We start from the raw sequence: 14,127 nt of genomic DNA, 5'->3' as shown, positions 1-14,127 counted from the left end.
TTAAAAAAGAGTTATAGCATTTATGACTCCATAAACTAGATAGTATGATTGAAGTTAAAATTTTATAAAGAGCTCCTAAAATAGCTTTTATATATTTTTAGCTAAATTTTAACTAAAAAATAGAGAGTATGGTTGTAGATGCTCTTACAGCGGAGGATTCACTCTATCCATCCTTCTTGAGCATCGTCTCCCGGCGTTGGGTATACGAACAAAAACAAACTACTCCTCCAATTTTGGCAATGGACTCAACCTCAACAAATCTCCTATATTTTTATCAAACTCACCATATAGACTTGCAAGAAAATCATAAATATGATCTTTTTGTATCTCAGCCCGTTGAATCTTCACATCATCTGGGCACTTCATGTTGATTAGACGACGATGGAATTTTTTTTAAGAATAAAGCTCAAAAGGCATCAGTTAGGCCATCTTCAACCCATGAGGCCAAACCCAAAATATCCCAAATTTTAGCCCAAATTCTCCCAACCTAAGAAAATTAAGGGGCCAAAATTTAGGAAAACCCAAACTTAGGGCCAAATACCAATCCAACTATTGTTTGGATTGGAATTTTTTTCGGTGGAGCCCACTCAGAGGCGGAGCCACAGTGGGGTCATTGGGGTCGCACGACCTCTTGGAAGCCATGGAAATAGGCTTAGAGGTCCATTGGAGCTGCTGGGCGACCTCTTGGAGCTGCACACCATATGGTCGACGAAATGTCTGAAAGAACGATGGGTTGCATGCTGAAGAAGAAGGCTGGCGCGCGCCAGTTTTTTTCTTAAAACGACCTGGCCAAAACGACGTCGTTTTGGGCCAGGTTTTAAAAAATTGGAAAAGACCAACGTATCCTCTCCAGCCACTTCTTCTCCACAACACAACTTGACGGAATTTGTCCTTAAGCCGAAGTTCAAATGTATTTTACATATTCTTGGCCACACAGAAGACTTTGCTCCTAAGCCTGTGCGACACTATAATTGAAGTCAAAGCAAAATGACAAATTGCTATCTATTGGCCTCTGGACCATCACAAAGCATTCTTGCCTCCAGTAATAACAAAGTTTATATTTTTAATATCCATCTGAAGCTGCAACTTCTGCCACTCTTGCGCCTCAGCCTGTGCATGCCATTCTAATTTTTTTTTTTTTTTTAATTTAAAACTTAGGCAGCAGTTTAACTAAGGAATTTTTGGTAACTACTTAATCTCCTCTCTCCTCTCTCCTCCCTCCTCCCTCTTTTCCTTATTTTATAATTAATTCGGTGGAAAAGATGTCCAATTTGCGGAAAATATATCCAACATGTTTTCGTGTTTCATGAGCGCTGGAAGAGGTTTAGTGAAAATGTCTACCCATTGAAAGTCTGTACTAATAAATTCTAGTTATATGTTTCCCTTTTCTATGTGATCTCGAATAAAATGATGTCTCAAGTTTATGTGTTTAGTGCGTAAGTGAAGTATGAGATTCTCAGAGATGTTTATCGCACTAATTTCCAGTAACAATGTGAGTTTTTATTTTCATTTTTTTGCACATGTAGAATATATATGTTGATGCTATCCTTTTTTTTTTTTTTTTTGGGACTTTTACACTAAGACCCCTTGTGTTTCGATTCCTGGCTCCGCCACTGAGCCAACTTAAGGCTGATGCAGCCGATGTGCAAAGAGTTGTGACTAGGGCCTGCGCTGCTTCTGCTGCAGATCTTGTCTGGTCACGTGTCATGCGCTGGTAAGGTTGATGTTGGAATCTAACGGCACAATTCAAACAGTAACCCAAATCAACGATCCAAATTAAATCCAAGCTATTTTAAAGGTATAAAAAAAAAATTCCAACGGCTGAAATTTAAATCCAATTGTCAAAATAATATTTAAAATGAATCTAAATTAGATCAAACCCCAAAACTACTCCAAACTCTATAAATACCCACCCATTTCTCAAATAATCTACCAAAAATATTTTTTCTATAACTCAATTTATTTTTCCTTTGTCAATTTCATCAACCTCCTTTCATCTTTTTGGAATAAAATTATATTTGTGGAATTTCAATTTTTTAAGGTCAAATTGTTCAAAAAATTAAATTATGAAGGTATTTAAAAAGATTAAATGAAGAAAGTTTATCCATAAAAAAAATTAATTAGAATTAAACTGATGAGCACATAAATTATCATGTTTATTATCCCTAAATATATTTGTTAGTAATTGATTTTCTTACAATTTTAGTTAATTAGGAATGTTTTTCACTTATTCACTTGCTTACATACCCATTACATAATTGATGATGATTTCATTATTTTATCTTAAGGTTGAAGAAGATCATTGGATGCTAGTAGGCAAATGGTGGCAAGATTTATTAAAAAGATTGCAAGATGCACCACCCGGCCAAAGAGATGAGAAATGCATGTAAGTGCATGATAAAGTGTTCAAGTGCAAAAAATTAAAGAAGGAAATAAATACAATATGGATGCAACAACCAATGAAACAAAAAGATGAAGAATTTGGAGAATGGAGTCACCAACACTATGGAATAAGTAAAGGAAGCAAATTGGCAATTGGTTTGATGGAAAGTGGAAGACATATTAAATTCATGAATGGAGGGATTTGATGAATTTAGAATTGCTCCCATTCTTCTATAAATAGGAGGAGCTATGGCATTGTAAAAACACACCAAGCTCCACAACTCTTGAGCTTTCTCTCTTCCCTCCATCTTTCTAAGTTTTAATTTCTGTTTTTAGTTTTATTTTATTTTGAGGAACTAGCTAGGGAGAAGGCTTTTAATATAAGTGTGTAATTTTTATTAGTTTGATCCAAACTTAAGCTTTAATGTGAATTTGTAGTTTTCTTTTTAATTAATTGATGAATGTTTGATAATCTATTTCATGGGTTCAATAATGTTTTTCCCATTGTGTAGTAAAAACTTTCATGCTTTTAAAAGAAAAGATAATTACCAAAGATTAATAGAATTTTGATGAAGATTATTTTTTGATAGTTTGTTGCCAATGGTATAAGTTATGCTTAGAATACTTTTAAAGGAAATTAAAAAGTGCTTTAATTATTGGGGGTTTCACTAAAACACCCAAAATGGGGGCTGAAATTATAAAAAAACCCAACACTCAAAACACTTTATAAACACACCCAAAACTCATCATTACACACACTCAAAACCCATTTATAAACACACCCAAAAAATATACAATTGTTGATTTTGGGTGTGTTTCTATGTTTAAATAGTGTGTGGGTTTTTTTTTATAAATACATGTCTAGGATTGAGTTTATTTATAATAATCTATTAATTATTTTGAACAACTACAATGGAAAATATTTTGTGAATCAAATTATTAAGAGTTGCATGCTTATGTTAAAAGTGGAAACCCAATGCCTTAGTGTTTTAATCAATTGAATCTTCTTGAAATCAAATCTTGCATAAATCTACTTTTCAATCATAATTGTTCTTTTTCAGCTCTGTTATCTTTACACCGCTCTCTGTGGATATGACACTCGGACTTCCGAGCTACATTGCTATACGACACCTCCCTTGGGTTTTGCAAAGTGGTAGTAACATAAACCATTCTTAAACAATTTAATAAAGTTGCATAGTTAAAATTTGAGTTTGGAGGGTTGAAAGAAAAAACAATTTGAGTCTGGGCAAAACCCAAATAGTTACTTTTTGAGGGGGAAAATTTGGTTTTAACCCCAAATGGGTTGGAGAAGGCCTTACACACATAAAAGGCTTTTTGCTACTAAATCTCTTGGGCTAAAAGGTGTTATAGGAGGCTCTGTTTTTTTTTGGGGGCCTTAGTGCCGTCGCTTAGCTTGTAGCCTGTGGGCCGGGCCTGATGATTGTAGATGTGTGTTAGACGAATTGGTCAAGGGCAGTGAGCTCGTCCCCTTACACTCAAGTTCGAGTCCTCCTCCCCATAAATTATATTAATTTAGAACAGTGTAGACCATCGCTTGTAAAAAAAGAAAACAATTTCCTCAGATCTGTTTGTTTTAAATTTATTTTTTAAAATAGGATTTTAGCTTTTGTTTTAGGCTGTATTAGGTAGCGTTTGGTATTGCTTAAATTTTAAAAAAAGCTGCCTTAATAAAAATTTTGCACAACCATGGTGTTTGGTAAACATCAGAAATCAGCTTTTTTTAAAAATCGCGGTCAATGACCTCTGTTTTTCCAAAGCAGGCATAACCCAGCTTTTAAAAGCTGCTTTAAAAAAAAATTTAACCGGTGGTTTTAATGAATGTTTTACTTTCCTCTAATGCCCTCACTTATTTTTCAAATAGACAGTCCTTGTCCCTCCAATACAATCAAGCAACGCAAACTCTTTTTCCCCATTCTGCAGACTCCCATTTTCTTCTTCATTCCTTTTTCTATTCGTCGTCTACAACAAATTCCACCCAAGCTCCAGCCACAACCACAACCTCCCTTTTTCTATTCGTCGTCTACAACAAATTCCACCCGAGCTCCAGCCACAACCACAACCTCCCTTTTTCTATTCGTCGTCTGCAACAAACCCCACCCAATCTCCAACCACAACCACAACCTCCGACCATGGGCTGTAGACGACGACGACGATGACAGACAAGCGCTGATGGCAGATGACGATGACAGCGATGACAGACGACGAAGACTCCACAGCTTGGATTATAGACGACGATGACGACCGAAGGAGGACGACTTCTCTGGGCAGAGGGAGAAAAATAGAACAAGGAGTAGAAGAGAAAATTTTTGAAAAAAAAATGTGCAGAGAGAAAGGAGAAGAAGAAGCAGGTGACAGGAGAAAGGAGAAGAAGAAGATGAAAATGGAGTAGCAGAAAGAGATGCAGAGATCTGGAAACCAAAAAGGGGGTTCCCAATAAAAAAACAAGAGATGCAAAGAGACGAAAAAATTATGACTCAAAAAGTGTAAATTAAAAAAAGAAAAAAAATCTAGCGTAAATGGTTTTTTTTTTTAAGTAGAAAAAGAAATAAGAAAACAACAAATAATTTCATCATGATTCATGTCTTTTTTTGTCATTATACACACTAAAAGCAATTCTAATAAAAATTTACCAAACACTTTGATTACTCACAGCACTTTTTCAAATATAGTTTACCAAACGCCTAATTGATTTTTTTCACAGCTGATTATTTTCGCAGCACAGCAGAAGCAGTTTTTTTTAAAAGCATAGCAATGCCAAACTAGCCCTTAGTCTCATATCGGGGGGCCTTCATCTGGAAAAGTAATGAAGACCCGATTCTCTGCTGGGCCGAATAACCCACAAGTCCAAAAGAATTTTGTTGTTATGGTCAGCCCAAGAGCAGCCCTAGGGACTTAGTTACCAATGTTTTTGTTTTTTCTTCCACTTGAGATAGAAATTCAGAAACCTGATAAAAACAGCAGCCGCTAGAAGGGAAGGCCGGATTGGACTATGGAGATAGTTTCGTGCCATATTCAACACTTGAAGATTTGCCGAGTGACTGAGATTTTTAGGAAGAGTTCTTGTGATGATATTTGACAACAACCCATTATTCACGGTAAACCTAATCCCCCATTGACAAAACATTAATTTAGAAAATTTACAGAACTACTATACGCAGAATCATAATTAAACCCAAAAGTTCAGGCTTTATAGCCTATTTTACCATCCAAACTGAACTCAAAAATCTTTTCCCATTATAAATTTTGAGTGCTGCTAAACGAACCATAAAATTAACTGAGTACACCCTATGATCTAAGTACACCATAATATTTTAATTAAAATATAAAATTAACTAAGTACACCTTACTTTACTACCAAAATACCCTTGATACACCCTAATAAACTCTATCACACAACACCCTATTTGATATTCATGTTTTAGTTCAACAGTTTAATTGGCTTTTCTTTCACACACGACACTGCAATAGAGCTGCACATGAGGTGGCAGCCTATGTTTCTAGGATGGGTGGTAATCAGGTCTGGGATCAAGCAGGTCCAGCATGGGTAGTTATGTAAACAATCTTATTCATCTTTAATAAATTTCCTTGATGCTTTGACCCAAAAAAAGGATATGCTAGTAGAGTTACAATCATCAAGAAGCTCACAATCATCCCTCCTAGAAGAAAGCCCATATCGACAACCCCTCATTCACCCAAACTTCCTTGGGTCTGCTCTTGCTTTTTCTGAGGTCAGAAGCCTATTTCGTTCTCCACAGGTTTCCCAACATGGTTCTTTCGCTTCCTCAGTACCTTAACAAGTCTCATAATGGTTGGAATCAGGGAAGCATTTTTCTTGCTCAGGCCTTTCATTAGGGTTGAATATGGTGAGTAGGGTGTACTTATTAAAATTATATTTGTTTTGCAATTCAATATATCTTTTGTGGTCATTTTATATTAGGGTAAATTAGTAATTCAATAAATATTTTGATAGTAGAGTGTACTTAGTTAATTTTACGATTCGTTTAGCAGCACTCTAAATTTTTAAGTTGAAAAGTCCAACACCTTTCCTGATTTTCAAATAAAGAAATCAAAAGTTGAAGAAACAAAGATGGTAGAGAAAACTATCCCTTTTCGTCCAAAAAAGATGGTAGAGAAAACATTGTAATACATGTGCTGCCATTACACTTAACTTTTTTGGATTACACATATAAATACAAGTTGTAAATCTATCTAACTCAATAAGGCCGGTCCATTAATTTTGAAAGGCCGATGCAAAGAGAGATGTTGAAATCCTATATATACAACTAAAAAAAATTCATAATCCATATCTAAATGAAGAGTACAAAATTCATTAATAATTGATAATTTTTTTTTTTAAATTAGGGAAGACATATGAGAGAGAGAGAGAGAGAGAGAGAGAGAGAGAGAGAGAGGTAAAAAAATATTCAGATATGATATTGGGTTAGGAAATTTTAAAAAAAAGAGGCCCATTTTATTGAAGTCTGAAGAAGTAAAGGTCTTTCGTAGTTTCTTTTATAAGTGGGCCTAAAAATATTTGGAAGCCCTGTGCAGTCGCCCAGCCTGCAGAGGCTATGGGCCGGCCTGCAACTCAATCACCATTAACCAATAAATAACTTCACTCTCCCCATTCCTTTAATTTATTCCTAAACTAGCTTTTAGAATTTTGTTTAGCTCTTGCACCTTTCCTTTTTTTTTTTCTCGTTAATTTGGGAAACCTAGCAAGGTATGTAAGAGAATGTAATCAATATGATGGAGAAACATGATGAATCTTTATCTCTCACTCACATATATACCTCAAAATATAATTACATGGATGAACTAAAATATAAGTCATGAGAAGAAAACTAAATGAGGAAGATAAGAGCATCATACGACCATCGATTTTTTTGTCATTGTCAGTTACCAGAGTTTTGTCAATGTCAGGATCAAATACACAAATATACAAATCAAACTAAATATATTAAGCATAACAAACATTTTGTTCTTGAGGATAATTGTATTTTATTTATTATTAATAAATTGAGTTTGTTTTTTTATTGCCTGCAATGACTGAGTCTACACTCCGGAAAAATGGGAAGTTGGGTGATGGGCCTCTAGAGGTGTAGCTTGTTGTATTGTAACCGGTGCTGGTTTGGCACCAAGAAGTGTCTTTTGAAATTCCGAGTTTGCTTTTTGGCTGAGGGTACCAAAAACAAGTGAAGCATATATTTGACGTACAAAAAGCAGAAGAGTACTCGAATGTACAGTATATGCATGTACTCGCAATGTCTTATTTGATCGACAAGCATATTTAGTTTAACACTAATTCGATATGTTATTTTCTTATTTAACATGTTATGTCATATTTGTGTTAATTCGAACTGATTAACTTCATCTTAGTTTTGAGTTGTGTAAAAAATTATCACTTGATGGCTGAAGTGTATGTTAGACGTGGGCCATGACCTCGTCGACACGCTGACATTTTTGCATGCCATCAAGTGTGTGGTCTTCATGTTTGGTTTCCATTCAGAATTTAAAGCTTATCCTTATCCTTCAGTTCAGTTTAGTAAAGGAGGTAAGGGGCTTGTTTCTCTATTGGGCTTGCTGTGAGCATGGGCTGCAGGGTATGGGATAGGCCTCCCCCACTGGTTTTGGGTCATATATAATATAACAGTTGAGGAACATGACTATTGGTCGCTAAGATGAGCGAATGAGGGAAATGCGACCCTCAATGTCAATTATATATTATAACATACTCTTAATTAGTACATAAATTAACACGCAAGCAATTTCCAGTTTGTAGTTAAAATTCATGCTTGGCACTCTCAGTCTCAACCTGAGTATGCTTGAAAAGGGTCTGCCGAGCAGCTTCCAGTTTGTGGAGGGCATCTCTCAAGCTAATGCGTCCCTCAGGTGAAGCATAGGTACAAGATAGCCCAACCTCTATAATTGAAGTCACGCAATTACGTTCTAATTCATTAGGCGGATGCTGCATGAGGTGTAGCAGCTCAGGGTCTAGTACTTGGGCAATGTTTTGAGGGAAGGCTGAGTGCACCCATCTGATAATGTTTTCATCTCCTGTGAATCTTTCATGGGTTGGGCTTTTCCCAGTAAACAGCTCCAACAACACTACTCCGAAACTGTATGCATCTCCGGCCGTCGATGGCTTTTGTCCAAAACCGTACTCTGCATCATAGTTCATTCTTAATAAACCAAACAAACTAGAAGAAAAAAAAAAAAATTCAATCATAAAACATAGCTAACTCGACATATAAGGTAAACCAAATACTTCAAATGAGAAAAAGGCTGCTTAATACTGACCTGGTGGCATATATCCTATGGAACCCTTTAGCACATCTGTGGAGCTGAGAGCGTTATTGCTTGTTCTTTCTATCAGCAACTTGGCCAGCCCAAAATCTCCAATCTTTGCAATCATATCTCTGTCCAAAAGAATGTTGCTGGGCTTTAAATCACAGTGCGCCACTGCAACTTCACAATCATGATGCAGATAATCCAATCCACACGCAACATCAATGGCCACATTCAGTCTCTCCACAATGTTCAATCCATCTCCATTAGCATTCTTTCTCTTACCCTGAATCCAATCTTCCAAGCTCCCATTACTCAGATACTCATACACCAAAGCCAAAAAATCCATGTTCTTGAAGTCCAAGCTGGAGCATGATGTGATCAGTTTGACAAGATTGCGATGCCTCACGCTCCTCAAGGCCTCACACTCTGCCAAAAAACTCTTCCATGATCCTGTCCTTTTTATATCAAGCACCTTCACTGCTACTTCAATTCCATCTCTTAGGCACCCTCTGTATACAGACCCAAAGCTCCCGCTTCCAATCCAATTTTCCGGGCTAAAATTCCCAGTTGCGCCACGTAGCCCTTCATATGTGACCATTTGATGCTACCCTTTTATTAACAAATCAGAATTAGTTTCTGTAACTCCTGGTTTGCTTTTGCTGACATAGAGCAAACTACCAACTATGACACATACTGCCAATGTTGCCAAAACAGTTGAAATAAGAACAGGGATCAGTACTTTTCTCCTATGACCGCCAGGAGTCACACATGACGAATGCAGGCAAAGCTTTGGGTTGCCTTCAAGATGGACACTAGAGCTATTTTTAACAAAGATTCCACCATTAGGAATTACTCCTTCCAAGTGATTAAAGGAGAGGTTCAAGTAGCTCAAGACCTGTAGGTCTTCAAGTTTGTCAGGAATGGACCCAGAAAGCTGGTTTGAGGAGAGGTCTAGAATCTCAAGACCTCTCATATCTCCAAGAACATTAGGGAGAGGACCAGAGAGTTTATTTCTAGCCATCAACAATCCCTCCAAGCTTGTACACTTTCCAATTGTGTTGGGGATCAATCCAGACAAGCGGTTGTCTGAGAGGTCTATAGTGACCACACTTCCTAGGAGCCCAATTTCTTCAGGCAAAGGACCACTCAGAAAGTTGTTAGACAAATTCAGAATGGTGCTCAGACTAGGGAGGTTTTGAAATATTTCTGTAGAAATGCTTCCATTGAGCAAATTGTTGGATAAGTCCATGGAAAGCAACTTCTGAAAGTTTGCAAAGGAACGGTGTATATGGCCAACAAAGGAATTTCTGGATAAATCAATGTTGTTCAGCTTTCTGAGATTACCTAAGGAGTTTGTAATATGACCAGACATTTTGTTTGCAGCTAAACTAAGCACTTGCAATTCTTCCAGCTGGCCTATTTCAGGTGGGATTTCGCCAGAGATCGAATTGTAGCTTACATTAAGCAAAGTCAAGCTACTGAGTTGACCAATTGAGGAGGGTATGTGACCGAAAATGCGGTTCCCTCCCATGTACAATTTTTCGAGAACCCTGGAGAGGTTTCCAATGGACTCTGGAATTACACCCTCTAAATGATTACCATCAATGGCAAGGAATTGGAGACGGGTGCTGTTTGTTAAGGAAGTGATGAAACTGAGACCATCACCACCGTAGCTAACAATCCGATTGAAACCAATGTTGTACATTTCAAGGAATGGCAAATTCCCTAGGCCTGGTGGAACCGTTCCTTCAAGAAAGTTGTTGGACATTCGAATTGATCGAATGCCTGAGATATTGTGCAAAGACACTGGAATTTTTCCAGTGAACAGATTAAAACAATTTCTAAAATATTGAAGATTTGGAAGTGTGTGACCAATATTGCTTGGAATCTCACCCCACAGTTGGTTTGAAGCTACAGTGAAGAGAACTAGAGAAGAGATGTTGTATATGGACAGGGAAACAGTCCCAGTGAGTTGGTTACCTGCAAGATCAAGTTCCTTGAGTTTGTAAAGGAAACCCAATTCACTGGGTATCGTACCACTGAGACTATTTGTGCCTAAGTTCAAATGTGTGAGGGTGGAAGAGAGGTTGCTTATGGATGTTGGGATTGGACCATGGAGATTGTTTCGTGCCAAATTCAAGACTTGAAGATTTTTCAAGCTGTCGAGATTTTCAGGAAGTGTTCCTGTGATGTTATTTGAGGCCAAGTCAAGTGTTTGGAGGGCAGTCAGTTGGGTCAGGTTTGATGGCAGGGGACCTTGTATGGTGTTGGAGCTCAAGTTTAGAGATGTCAAGCGGAAAAGGTGGAGAATTTGAGAGGGAATGTTTCCTGTTAATTTGTTGTTTTGAAGTTGAAGGGAACGGAGGAAGGAGAGGTTACCAATATGGGGGCTAATGGAGCCTGTAAGTCCCAAGCCGGAAAGATGAAGAGCAACAACTCTGTTGCCAAGTTTGTTGCAAACAACTCCAGTCCAGTTGGTACATGGAGATGAATTTTGGTCCCAAAAAGATGGAGGAAGACTGACCCCTGACTTGAATGAGATCAAAGCCTCCTTGTCCGTGGCAATGCTTGGCGTTGGTATGGCTGGCTCAACGCTCACAAATATGCATACAAGAAGAGAGAATATTATGGCAAATGTTTGGGGCAATAGATGGAATTGGGAAACCATATCTCTTAGGTTTCTGTTTTCTTTTTCTGTTTTTGAACTCTGATGGAATAAGGCAAATTTATAAGCCCGAATCCTAGGTTGGTAGGTACTGTATATATGCTACGTCATTTCTGGTTGTCCAACGTTGAACTTGAATTTTGACTCAACGCTCACAAATATGAATACAAGAAATACAGGTAGCCCACATCTCTTCTCTTGGTTTGTTTCTGTTTTACAAGTCTTGGGAATCGAATAGGTGATGTGATATTTATAAGCTTTTGTGTTCCACTAGCAGCTTTTGTTTAATTTGTTTGGTAAACAAGACAAAAAAAATCTCGAGTGGGTTGTGTTGGGTTCATTTTCTCCTTCGTATCGTTTTATCTGTGGGGTGCATTTTTGCTCACTACTTTAACCATAGGTGTACCCTAACCACCATCCTCAATGCTTGACACGTGTCCATAGATATAACTATAGTTAACTTTTGCCTAGTATTTATGGAATCATGATTACACCTATGGACATGTGTCAAGCATTGAGGATGGTAATGATGGTACACCTATGGTTAAAGTGGTGAGCAAAAATGCTCCCCAATTGTGACCCATCGCCACTCCATCCCCTCCCCTTTGAAATGATGGTTGCAGCCTAAAGAGAAATGGGAAATGGTGATTTCTATGACTGGAACAAGTCTAAGGGAAAGATATACCCAAACTTGTTCGACGCACGTAAACCTAAAAGACAAACTTTTCACAAACCTACAAGTGGCAACAAAGCGCATTAATGTTGGGGGAAGACTTTTCAATTTAAAATATTATTTACACTCATGTCAATAACGTCACGTAAGAGAGTTTTTGAAATATAAAAGAAAAATAAAGTTATTTCTTATAAAAGTAAAAAACAAAAGTTTAATTGTAGGTTTAGTTAGCCATTGAATAAACATGTTTAAGCTTCAATTATTGAAGGAAAGGTGTTTAGTTATCTTTTTTTAAAAAGCTGTTTTATTTTGACTAATTTACCTTTTGTATAATATTACATTATTTTCTCTCCAATCAACTTCAAGACTAGAATTGAAGATGAGACTTGTAATCGGAGAGGAAAGATAGGTGCTACAAATAGTATCATTGAAAGAAAATTATAATAATTTCTTCTTTACTACAAGTCTACAACTACTAATTTAAATTCAAACCTTAATGTTATAGTTTATTTAAGTGCTAATTTTATTTTATTTTCCCTGTTAGACAAGTGGTAACCCTTTTACTTTCACCTAATCCCCACGCATTCCCATTACTTTAATGGCATGTTTATTAATTCGTAATTGGATTAGGAGGAATTGAATTGAGGGGGAGTTGGATTTAGGAGAATTAGATTCCGGATTCCTAATGAAGTTATTTACTAAACCATATGAAATTGGGGTAGGAGTAGTGCTAATTATTAAAATATCCTCATTATTGGGTTAAAGTAGATGACATATTTGGAATTTTGAAAATTGTGTGAGGATATAATGGGTAAAAAAGATGAATTCCTAATAGGTGAATTCTCCAGAAATTAGAATACCACCTCCCACTCAAGAATTGAATTACTCCAAAATTAGGAATTCAAATCCTAATTTTGTGTGGGCCCCACTTATTTTTCAATTCCTTGATATGAAGTAAACGCATGAATTCTCCATAAGTGAAATTTAATTCCTATGAGAATTCCAATTCCTGATTATTAAACACACCATACTTTCCAAATACAAAAAGGAAAAATGGTCATTCTTAATCTGTCTGAAGGAATCTTTGAAAACGCACCGTTTTACTATAAGTGTTTTTTATACGAAAATTATTTATGAGGTCAGCTATTGGGCCATGGTCAACGACCCAACAATAAGGTCGGGTCAAGTTGGCCCATTTTATATGGGCTATTTTTATAAGCCCCGAAAGGGGATGAATTGCTTACAGCTGACAAACGTCTTCTTCTCATATAAGGACACAACATAGGGGGAGGGGGAGAGAGAGAGAGAGCAGAGACCCATTTTCGTCTTGCTCAACACAGTGAGAGTGAAAAAAAATCTGAAATCTCACATGCATTGTTTGTAAACCCTAATACTCGGAGAGTTCAACGCCAACATTTTCACAGCAAGGGAGAAAGCTTTTCAGATATAGCTGACATAAATATATTCGAATACAACCGTGCGACTATATTATTTAAATATGTTAGTTTAAGGGAGAAGAGGTTTAGAGAATGGTTGGTAGTGTTTAAGACAATAGCTTAACTTGGAAAGGAAATTTTTTGAAAGAATAATGAAGTAGTTTTATTATATTGATTGAAACAGGTAGGTACAAGGCTATAATACTTGAGTTTGCTGATGGCTAGAGTTGGACAGCTGTAGTTTTTTAGCTTGATTACATTGAGAGGCTATAGGCTTATTTATAGTAATAATAAGTCGGCAACTTTGCTTTGGACAAGTCGGTTGCATAGTAATTAACTTTTTCAAAGTCATTTTCAGCCACAAGTTGTCTTCTAATTCTAGATTTCTCTAGTTGTAATATATTATATAATTAGTAGGTTGTTTCTAGTGACTTTAACTTTTCAACTTCTCTCAATTTTTCTAGATTATTCTATATTATTCAAGACACAAGTGTGCATTAATTTTAACAAAATAATATAGCCAAGCTATTATACCGTTCAAATATATTATTTAAATAGTATAGCCCGCAAGTCAAGAGAATCAATAGATAGAAGGGAAGGCTGGATTGGTCCACGGAGATTGTTTCGTGCATATTCAACACTCGAAGATTTGTCAAGTG

At 36.7% G+C, this 14,127-nt stretch overlaps 1 pseudogene across 1 annotated transcript; it reads right to left on the bottom strand.

Moving 5' to 3' along the window:
• Positions 1-8,185: 8,185 nt before the first annotated feature.
• Positions 8,186-11,362, bottom strand: LOC110761897 (uncharacterized; annotated as a pseudogene). Its single transcript, XR_015833907.1, has 2 exons — positions 8,704-11,362; positions 8,186-8,568 (listed from the first exon to the last, which is right to left on the bottom strand). The product of XR_015833907.1 is annotated as an uncharacterized LOC110761897 (transcript).
• Between the last annotated feature and the right edge of the window lie 2,765 nt (positions 11,363-14,127).

This window comes from Prunus avium, chromosome 1 (genome assembly GCF_965620075.1).
Source record: "Prunus avium chromosome 1, drPruAviu1.hap1.1, whole genome shotgun sequence".
Taxonomy (NCBI): Eukaryota; Viridiplantae; Streptophyta; class Magnoliopsida; order Rosales; family Rosaceae; genus Prunus; species Prunus avium.
The sequence above is the reverse complement of the archived record's forward strand: the minus strand, read 5'-3'. Positions and strand labels throughout refer to the sequence as shown.